Consider the following 12,160-nt stretch of genomic DNA (forward strand, 5'->3'; position numbering starts at 1 on the left):
AGTTTTTCAGATTTATGGTGAGTAAAATTCTGTATATTTTTAAAACTAGTTTGCTTAACGTATGGACGGCAAGCTTACACTTGGTCCGTCGTGCATCATCTTTTATCTTGAAACGAAAGAAGTTGTACCGTGGTACACTTGATATTTCAAGACAGTCTGAGTTTCTTTACCGTATTATCAGTGTTACGCGTCTTGAGGAAGGAAATTTGTGCTGGTTTCCAGTAGCTTCTATTTCATAATGTATTTAACTTCTAATTGGTTTTTGATAACACTTCCGCAGGTTTTGATTTCACTTACTGATTATTGGTGTGCATTGCAGTAATAACATCAAAGGTAGACTACTAAATATAGTACTGACAAGATTTTATTTTACTGCAACGCTTCTGAATTTCAATCCAATATTTGTTCCTTGGTATACGATCATGTTGTACTTTGGTACACACTTTTACATGCTGTAAAATCTTAATTTTCCGGAAAAAGGCTGCATACACCTAAAGTGAATGCTATAATTTCAAAATGGAATCTAATAATATATTAAACTTCTGTAACAGGACTGGCTGAGGGGAAGTCTGAGAAGTGTTGCGGCGTATAGCACTCTGTCCTACTAAACGACTGCTTGTTTGATGCAACAGCAAAATCTCATACATTTCATACACGGTCTGTAGCCGCCACATAGCATACACTCTGTTGTCAGCAGTTTGCTTTCATCCTTCGAAAGGTCGAACTTTTTGTGTCTGACGTCAGACTTGTGACGAAATGTATCCAGCCGATACACTACATTAAAAAATTGTAATATTTCAGGTCGTCATAGTAACTTTCCTACATCATTACTATTTATACAAGGTGGAATTTGATAAAACCGACAAACTTTAGGGAAGTATCCTTGACTGAAAATAGAGGAAAATAGGTCTTATGAACACGTGTCAGGAAATGGACAGTAAGCATGCGACAACAACAATTCGTCCGGGTTCCAGTACAGAGCTGCATCGCATCCACATCACAAGAGATGTTCAAAGTGGCCTTCATGGGATGCAACGCATGCGTTCACACGTCGTATCGTGGACTGCAGCACTCTTTCGCACCTTCCGGCCTCTCTCAGAATTGCATCACAGGCGCCGTGAGCACGCTTTTGAAGGGTCTGCATTTCAAGAACTGGTTCACCAAACACAAAGCTTTTCAGATGTTCCGAAAGGTAAAAATCCAGGGGGTTTAAGTCCGGTGATCAAGCAGTTCATGCTACAGGGTTTCTGTGTCCTATCCAACGTTCGGGGAAGAGGCCGTTGAGATGTCGGGGAACTGTAATGCGGAAGTGGGATAGAGCTCCGTCATGCTGATGAAAGACATTATTTTTTTCTTTTAATTCGCCCAGACATGTTTTTACCAATTTGTGTCCTCTTCTGTGGGTCAAATTTATTTCTGTTAAGTATAACACAAAGTTTATGATCGTGTATCTGTTGTAGACGTAAAAATTATAGCATGTGCGCTGTCTTTCGTTTGTTTTATGTTATTGTGGCTATCCACTTGTTGACTGCATACTTTATGTTTTGTGGGGGCTAATTTTGAATGTTCCGTGAGAACTATTGTGGTGTCTCCGCTGGGGAAGAACTAAAGAGATGTGTGACGTTAACTGCGTGTGTGTGTGTGTGTGTGTGTGTGTGTGTGTGTGTGCATGTTAGTGCAAACTTTCTTAGTGACTCCTATGCAGACAAGAACGGAAAAAAACGTCCCAAAACCCTATCTGTTGAAATGTTTATTCAATAGCAATGTAATTTTCGGACAAGTGCCAAAGGCACCTTCTGAAGTAGCCCAGGAAGACTATTTCACAGAAAGTCCAGATACGTGAGATGGTAACTGGTGCAAGTATGTGGTCACCGGGAATCCCTGCCCACACATTGATGCTGAACCGACGGTAATGAGACGCTTCAACAATCCCCGAGGATTGTCTGCAGCCCACAGTTAACAATTAATCAGACTGTTGCCTGGTTGTAAAGATTGCTTTGTCAGTAAAGAAGACTGTTGACAGAATCTCTTAACTGTGATGCTCTAGTGCATAGACAATCTACAAAATCCTTCCCGTTAAGGGAAATCCGCTGCTGATAATCCCGCCACTCGTTGCAGGTGATAGGGACAGTAGCTATTGTTATGCAGGATACACATAATAGTACTTTGGCTTATACCATGTTGGCGGGTCACTTACCTCTAGCTTTTACTAGGGTTCGTCTTAATATCCTGTAAAACCCGGAATACGTGCAGTCCGCGCTGTCTGCCTGCATTTTCGTCTGTCTGAAAGAAGCCGTGATCATACAAACGACAAAAAGAAAAAGAAAAAGAAACGGGCTTTAAATGTTGTGTGATGTGGTCGGTGTGTGTGAGGGTACTTGTTTTGGTATAGCCTGCTTCTCGATCATTTCTCTGTGCTTGGCCCTACAAAAATACCATATCGGCTTGTTCCCGACATGAATACTGAACCATTCTGTTGCTTACAGAATGCTGCGTCAATAACCCTGCCTACGCATAAAGAAGCCACGGCACGTTTTTCAGCTCCATCTGTCGTGGCAACGACGTATTTCCGAACACAAGTTCGTAGGACCATTTTTCTTCCATTTCTAGCCAGAAATCCGTCCCTGCAGCTATCGATTTTATTAATGTTCACTCTGCCTAATACTACGGCACTTTCATTTCATGGTTAGCTGCCTTTTGTTGCTTGCAGAAAGATTTTAGGAAATTTTCTGTAATATCTAAAATTCGATTGGGCTATTACTTCTACTGTCAGGGTGACCTCATGTTAACAACTGTTATAAGTAACTTCCTAGCAATTGTCACATGATGTATTTTCAGAAAGGCGGCATTATTTCGTAAAAGATAATTGTGAAGGTGTTGTATAATTTATAATTTTGTGAAAATAAAGTCTAGGTCACAGTTTCTAATTTGGAAGTCATATGTTTGCTTGCGTGTTTGCGATTGTCCCAAGCGCATGTAATACGCTAATTAAAAACTAAGAGACAGGTTAGTGAACCAATGCCAACAGCTAAAAAACCGATAGTCAGTCTCAGACATATTTATGGTGATGGTTCAAGGCTGAGATGTGCACTGCATTTAATTGATACTGATAAGTATATTACTCGTGAGCAGTTTACGGGAATATTTATTCATCTTGCTCAGGCTGGACGCTCCTCTTCACGTTCTTCCGTGTTTCAATTTAAAATTTGCCTTTTTAGTGATACCCGCTGCTGAAAGACATTATTTATTTCTTTTCATTCACCCACACACCCAGACATGTTTTACCACTATGTGTCGTCTTCTGTGGTTCAAATTTATTTCTGTGAAGTATAACACAAAGTTTATGATCGCGTATTTGTTATAGACGTAAAAATTATAGCATGTGCGCTGTCTTTGGTTTGTTTTCATTACTCGTATGAAAATTACATTGCTAGTGAATAAACATTTCTACAAATAGATTTTTGGGACGTTTTTGCCGTTTTTGTCTGCAAAGGAGTCACGAAAAATAATTTGCACTCACATCCACAAACACATGCACACACATACAAACACACAGACACACACACACATACACACACACACACACACACACACACACACACACACACGCACGCAGATAACGTCACACATCACGTAAGTTCTTCCCCAGCGGAGACACCACGATAGTTCTCATGGATCATTCAAAGTTAGCCCACAACAAACACAGTGTGCAAATCAACAAGTGGCCAGGCACAATAATATAGCTTCTCTCAATAATTATGGAAACATATGTCTTCTCAAATCGCGTGTTTGTGGAAAATGCATGTGAAGAAAAGGTAAGAGTGAAATTATATAGCCGGCCGGTGTGGCCGAGCGGTTCTAGGCGCTTCAGTCTGGAACCGCGCTACCGCTACGGTCACAGGTTCGAATCCTGCCTCGGGTATGGATGTGTGTGATGTCCTTAGGGTAGTTAGGTTTAAGTAATTCTAAGTTCTAGAGGACTGATGACCTCAGATGTTAAGTCCCATAGTGTTCAGAGCCATTTGACCATTTTTTTTTAATTATATAAAATGTGGTGGAAACAGTATACACAATAGCGGTAGAAAGAGATATCCACCAGAGATAGATAACAGGGCGGAAAATGTAGGTACAGTAACATACATAACCATTACCCACGAGAAAGTACTTCAAAAATTCACAAATTTCCTCCGTGACTACTTTTCAGATGACATGCTTTCAAAAAGATACGAAAGGGCACCAAAAACTGATTTAAAAAAAAAAAAAAAAAAAAAAAAAAAAAAAAAAAAAAAAAAAACACCCACAGAATGTGGCTCATAGACGTCAAAACATATCTAGGTCAGTAAAAAGGAATAATATTTTCAACAAGCCGGATATCAAGAAAATCCAAATTTTAAATTGCAATGAGAGAAGGATGTAAAGAGGACATTCCAGCCTGAGCAACATGGTTCTCTCAAGACCATGCCAAGCTTTTCACACGTTGCACCGAAAAAAATTCAAGAATAAAACAGTACAGTGGGACAAAACTGCCCTCGACATCAGGTTTAACAATCATTGGTTTGAGTAACAATATAATTTCTAGTTTGTAACAGTCGGCGTTAACAACAAGTTACCTGTAGCATAAGTAGCCAAAATAAAAGCAGAAATTATTTGTCTAGAAGAATTAATTCGTTTCCTATATGCTAAAAATTAGTAGCTCAGTGTTCACATATGCAAAGACTTTAAACTAACTAATTTCATTAAAACATCAGCCCATTTCGATGACATCAGACAAAGAATCCAGTCTAAAACAGAAACACTAACGATAAGGAAGAAAGAAACACTACACAAAAAACTGAATCACATCAAGAAATCCAACATACCAATGACAAATAAAAATAATCACTACAGACTTGTCAATTCAACTGTCAGAATTAAGAAAACAAGAAAAAGAATTATTTGAAAAGAGACCCAAACACTACATAAACATAAACTCAAGGAAAAGGTTGGAAAACTCAACTTTCAATACGAGCTTGACAAGGAAACTGGTTGCAGAAGAGCTGAAACAGATAATGAGGAAGAACGAGACCCATATGAGCTCAAAACAAAGCACATCCAGAAAAATTATTTAAAAAAGCTACAAGAAAAATGCAAACATTACCAAGGCAGATAATGGGAATAGCCTGGTCGTTGCAAGTGAGGCAGGATACACAAACGAAACAGGAAAGCTGACAGAAGAGAACAACATCATTTAATTAACATAAAAATCTTCAAATTTATCATTACGAAAGCTCGAGGAAAATACATGGCACAAAATTTTCGCAAAGCACCCAACCTAACTAGTTCTCCAAAAATAAACAAACATAACTATTCAATTAGAGCAATAACTGACTGAAAAATGCACCATCTTACCATACAGCTATCCTAACACTTACAGTACTACAGAAATTGTACATTTTCACGAACAACATAAACCTACAAAACTCCAACAAACTAAAAGAATTAATAAAAGACGTAAGTATACCACCAACCGCAAACCAGATATAATTGGACATCACATCCATGTACACAAATATGCCAGTAGGAGAATCAATCAACGTTCTTAAAGAACAACAACAGAAACAAGAGAACACAATAAATACACACACAGATTAAATGAGGCCATCCTAAAGTTTATAATAAATCGGAACTACTTAATTTTCAACAAGGAGTTCAGCCTACAAAAATATTACCTACCAGTGGGCTCACCAGTCAATGATCCATTTGCAGACATATTTCTAAACTACATAGAAAACAAAATATTCATTGAAGTTATACATCCAAACAATATAAGGTTGGTACTGGTACTGTTATGTGGACGACATCATTTGCTTGATAGACAACACAGACACATGGATAAACACCTACATGGCAACATAAACACTGTTCATCCAAAAATCAAATTCACCATTGAAATAGAAGCAGAAATGAAACTCAGTTTCTTAAATCCCACCCGACAGAGAACCAGGCACACACAGGAACTTACATATATCTCAGCGAAGCACATACTAATATAAAGCAACAAAAACGTCTAAACGGTGTGCAATATCCTGAATAAACAAGACCTACAAATATCATTCCGGACAAACAATACAATACCGAAAAATATAAACACTAAGAAACCTTCCACAAACAGATTCTCCAAAGCTGTGATCTATTCGTTAACCTGTAGGTCATGCTAATTTGTCACCATAGGCCAGAGACGCAGAAATTTCAATACGTATTCTACACACCTCAGAGTCTTACAAAGCAACAGCACGCATTCCACTTTTGCAGATTATATTACACAAGAAACCACCATCTAAACGACACTGAATATAATCTTAAGATCTACAGAGAAAGTAATAGCCTCTATCAAAAACTCACAGTAGAGGAGAAGTGTCATAAAAAAAGGCAATACTACAAGGAAAGGAGACCTTGAATGGAAATACTACACTACGCAACAAATACTGTTTGGAACTCTTAGCGAACTGTGCGAAGACATTTCCCCATGTAAAATATAATAATCAAACACCCTCAAATATACTAAACCATAGGTTTCCTCAATCCCCTGCCTCTCTTCTCCTTTCCAGCTCTGCCTCTCTCTCTCTCTCTCTCTCTCCCTCTCTCTCTCTCTCGCTCGCTCGCTCCCAGACTTTTACACAGACACGCACACTCACACACAAACACACACACATCACATAAGTTTTCCCCAGTAGAGATACGACAGTTGTCCGAAACAATCAAAATTAGCGCCCGTCGTAAGACGTACGATAAACAAGTGAGCATCAGCAATAACATAGCACCTTTCGGTGAATACGGAGATGAGAGTGTCTGTTGACATTCACATTTTGTGGAAAATACTTGTGAGGTATTGATGAGAAACGGTGAACACAATAGCAGTGGAAAGAGACATCCAACAGAGGTACAGAAAAAAACGGGAAATGTTAGTACAATAACATACATAACAATAACCCACGAAAAAATACTTTGAAAGTGCACATATTTACATAGTGACCAATTTACAGATGACATGCTGTCAAAACGACAGAATAATGCACAAGTAACCTATTCGTACAAATGAATATTTACTGGGAATATAATTGTCAGCTGAGCAATTGAAACGAACCAAACGAAATGCACATGTTACAGTTTTCAAGCCTACAATAGAAAAATAATCATAAACTTTGTCTTATACTTCACAGAAATAAATTTGCCCCACAGAAGATGACACACAGATGTAGATACATGTCTGGGTGAATAAAAACAAATGAATAGTGTTTTGCATCAGGCGGATTTTAAAAAAGCTCGACTTGGAATACCAATTGTTTAACTTTGAAACTAATCGCAAACGTGCACTCTGCTCAAAAAATACTTAGCTCTAAAAACCATAGTACACCCATGCCTAGCTCTGGCTAACAATAGCTTTTCCTGTATATTCGCAAAAAATTTTATTCGTTGGAATGTTTTATGATATTCGTACTCATAGCGAGTACATTAGAAGTTTGAATATGGAACGGTCTCGATTTGACTTTTGTTCTGCGCCCCAGCCTCACTGCAATGTCCTGTTTTTATCTGTCAGCTGTAATACACGCTTACATCTACACAGAAGAAGGTATCAGTTGCGGTAATGAAACGAGAATCGATGAAAATCTAGAAAGGCAAGGGGTTGTGATCATCGGGAAATTATAATCAAGTGTCATCAACTTTTTACGTGTTTCTATTCCAAAATTCCTTAGTAAACATGAAACCAAGTCCCTGAAAATCCTCATTCACAAGGGACCCATAATTAACGGTCGACATCTGAAGACACTGCTCGATCCCTCACTTTGATGCTAGCCTAAAATACGTAACAAAGAGCCGAGGACCCACACATATGTATTCTACAAATGAATAATATAGATTAAACACTTGTGCCTTGCTACAAATTCTACTAAGACAGATTACTGAGAGAATCAACTGGACTTTCACAAAGGATAGTTCTACAATGACCTCCACGTGCATCTCTGAATCGTTGTATAGGTCGTAGTTTCTATCTAAAACCTGGAAATGATATCGAGAAACAGCAATTCAGTATGTTAAACATGCAACGATAATAATCTGAAAAACACTATTCTTGAAAGACATGTGACTTTACTGCCAAAACTATAAGTCGGCATACCAGTTTCTAAATAATGAAAAATAAAGATGAACAAACTGTTAATTGATTGTTCTCATTTACGTTCAATGAACTACGTACTTGATCTTCATGCAAACAGGAACTTCAGTTGCGTAAAATGAAGTCCCTATGCCTAGGTACGGTATGAAAATGTTTTATGATGTCCATCATGATGCTCCAGAGACTATACTGTTCCGACACGAGCCACTTGACCATTCGTCATTCCCTACTGTGAAGACTATACCGCAGTGATTTACTATTTGGCAGATTTAGTACACTTACGTTTCTTAATTCACAATCCTATGATTACGCGTACCTTTCCTTTCCTGTATCGAAATGTCCTCGAATCAATATGTTAAAAGTAGTAAATTGTGTGATTTGTGATTTAAGTGTACTGTTTGGAGTGGGCTTTATAAATTAGTAGGTAATGTGAGTTACAGGGAAGCAAGCGTACTCCAAATACTAAGCATGTGTGTATACTCTGGAGTGACCAATGTTAAGTTGTGATATCTCACTTAAAATACATAGCATTGTCTTCCTATACCGATGTCACCCCTCCACAGAATCTGTTATTTCTAAACTTATCTGTGGCAACACTGTTTTCACCCAACACACTAGAGACTTTTGCAGACTCTGCCAAGTCAATGGTTCAAATGGCTCTGAGCACTATGGGACTCAACTGCTGTGGTCATAAGTCCCCTAGAACTTAGAACTACTTAAACCTAACTAACCTAAGGACAGCACACAACACCCAGCCATCACGAGGCAGAGAAAATCCCTGACCCCGCCGGGAATCGAACCCGGGAACCCGGGCGTGGGAAGCGAGAACGCTACCGCACGACCACGAGATGCGGGCTCTGCCAAGTCACATTGACTGAATAATTAAAAAAAAAAATCGGTGAATTCTTAGAATTCTCTATTGAATGAGCAGTAAGCGGTCATCGCGTGAAGCATCAGTCCTGTCAGATTATAGACTGATGTTACAGGGTCAGGATCTCTATGTGGTTCTGGTGTAGCGTCTCTGAATATTAAACGAAAACGGCCTAGTCCGACGTACGAAACCCCCTGCTGATTAAAATTTGAATAAACATCAGCTGTAATGGCAGCCGAAAACTTGTGGCATAAGAAGCCACCGCATTCTGCCAGCGACCTTGTCAAACCAGCGGAGGAGCGGACAGGGATAAAGGTAGTCTTCTGCCTTCACGGGTGGGAAACTGCCACTAAACGGTGGAAGAATCAACAAGGATCAACGGCACGAGGTTGCAGAAGCCACAGAAACCACAGCATCAGGGATGCATAATGTTTATCCGCAGCAAATTGGTCAGTAATTTAAAAAGTCTCATGATGTTCTCTCCCGTAACAAACGATTTCGGGTTAATCCTCCATTCTGATCTGCGGTAGGAGACTGTCAAGGAAGAGGCGACCTTGAGAGAAGGATTGAACAGCCAACGGAAGGATAACCTTCTACGATACGAGGCATTGAATATTAGAAGATGGAATGTAGCAGGAAAGATAGAAATATGAAAAAGGAAATGTAAAGGCTCAGTCCATATGTGGTGGAGCTCAGTGAATTGAAACTGAAACAAGATATCTGATCAGGCGAGTATAAGGTAACATAAACAGCAGCAGAAAATGGTATAACGGGGGTAGGATTTGTTAAGATTAGGAAGGTAGAGCAGATAGTGAACTACTCTGAATATTTGAGTGGTAGGGATGTTCTTATCAGATTCTACAGCAAACCAACGCCGACAACGATATTTCAGGTATACATGCCAACGTCGCAAACAGCAGATGAACTGACAGAGAAAGAGTATGAGGAACGTAAAAGGGTGATTGAGTATGTAAAGGGAGATGAAAATCCAATTGTCATGGGGTACTGGAAGGCGGCTATAGAAGAGATGGTTACGAGAAAATATGGGCTTAGCGGTAGGAGTGCCAGAGGACAAAGACTACTTGAGATCTGCAATAAATTTCAGATCGTAACAGTAAATAATCTGTTCAAGAATCACAAGAGCAGGTGGTATACGTCGAGGCCGGAAGACAGTGGAAGATTACAGCTGGATTACACCATGGTCAGACAAAGTTTCTGAAATCAGGTATTGGATTGTAAAGCGTACTCTGGTGCAGATCTATCCACAGGTTACAATTTATTGCTGATAAAGATTAGAATGCAGTAAAAGAAATATCCGAAACAATCAATGTGAAAGAAAGTGGGATACTCAAGTACGGGACATGCGCGAAGTTCCCTACGGATGTAGATACTGCGATGGGGAACACCAGGGTAGGCAACTCAGTTGGAGATAAGTGGACATCGCTAAAAATGACAATCACAGATGTTGGACAAACAAACGTAGGTGTTAGGAAGGTAAGTGTGAAGAGAACTTCGGCAACAGATGATATAACTGAATTGATCGATGGTTGAAGGAAGTACAAAAATGTTGAGAGTAAAACAGGAACATGGCACTATACATTCCCTAGGAATGCAAGAAACAGCAGGTGCTGCACAGCCAAGAGAAATGGCTACAGAAAAGATGTGAAGAAAGAGCAAAAGAAGTGATCGTCGGGAGAACTGAATCAGCATTTAGAAAAGTCAAAACAACCTTCGGTGAAATTAAAGCAAGGGTGGTAACATTAAGAGTGAAGTGAGGAATTCCACTCTTAAGCGCAGACGAGAGAGCAGCTAGGTGAAAAGAGTACACTGTAGACCTCCAGGGAGATGTGACTTGACGGATGAGGGTCTTTTTTATATTCCAACCACTTCATCTCAGGGTAGAACTTGGATCCTAAGACCTCTCTTGGCCAGGAATCCCTTTTTGCTAGCGCTAGTCAGCTTCTAAGGTTCTCCTTGCTTCGTCCGACATGGGTTATGCTGCTGCCTATGTAGCAGAATTCTCTCTATTACCGTGGAAGTTATTGCGTGATGTCATAACAGATGTTGTATGAGCCTGTCTGTTCTTCTTGATAGTATTTTCCATACGCTCCTTTCCTCGTCGATTCTGTGGAGAACCTCCTCATTTCTTACCTTATCAGTCCATCTAATTTTCACCCTTCTTCTGTAGCACCACATCTCAAATATTTCGAATCTCTTCTTTTCGGGTCTTCACGCAGTCCATGTTTCACTATCATACGGTGCTGTGCTCACAGTACATTCTCAGAAATTTCTTCCTTAAAACAACGCCTATGTTTCATACCAGTAGACTTCTCTTGGCCAGGTATCCCATTTTGCCAACGATAGTCTGCTTTTTATGTTCTCCTTGCTTCGTCCGTCATGGGCTATGCTGCTGCCTAGGTAGCAGAATTCCATAACGTCATCTACTTCATGATTACCAATACTGATGTTAAGTTTCTCCCTGTTCTCATTTCTGCTAATTGTAATTACTTTCGTCTGTCTCCGAATTACTGTCAATCCGTATTCTGTTTTCAATGTACGGTTCATTCCATGTCAAAATATCCTGTTGTTCTTCTTCACATTCAGTAAGGATAGCATCTACATCTACATCTACATCTACATCTACATGACTACTCTGCAATTCACATTTAAGTGCTTGGCAGAGGGTTCATCGAACCACAATCATACTATCTCTCTACCATTCCACTCCCGAACAGCGCGCGGGAAAAAAGAACACCTAAACCTTTCTGTTCCAGCTCTGATTTCCATTATTTTATTTTGATGATCATTCATACCTATGTAGGTTGGGCTCAACAAAATATTTTCGCATTCGGAAGAGAGAGTTGGTGACTGAAATGTCGTAAATAGATCTCGCCGCGACGAAAAAGTCTTTGCTTTAATGACTTCCATCCCAACTCGCGTATCATATCTGCCACTCTCTCTCCCATATTACGTGATAATACAAAACGACCTGCCCTTTTTTGCACCCTTTCGATGTCCGCCGTCAATCCCACCTGGTAAGGATCCCACACCGCGCAGCAATATTCTAACAAGAGGACGAACGAGTGTAGTGTAAGCTGTCTCTTTAGTGGACTTGTTGCATCTTCTAAGTGTCCTGC

The sequence above is a fragment of the Schistocerca americana genome, chromosome 2 (genome assembly GCF_021461395.2).
Source record: "Schistocerca americana isolate TAMUIC-IGC-003095 chromosome 2, iqSchAmer2.1, whole genome shotgun sequence".
NCBI classification, from domain to species: domain Eukaryota; kingdom Metazoa; phylum Arthropoda; class Insecta; order Orthoptera; family Acrididae; genus Schistocerca; species Schistocerca americana.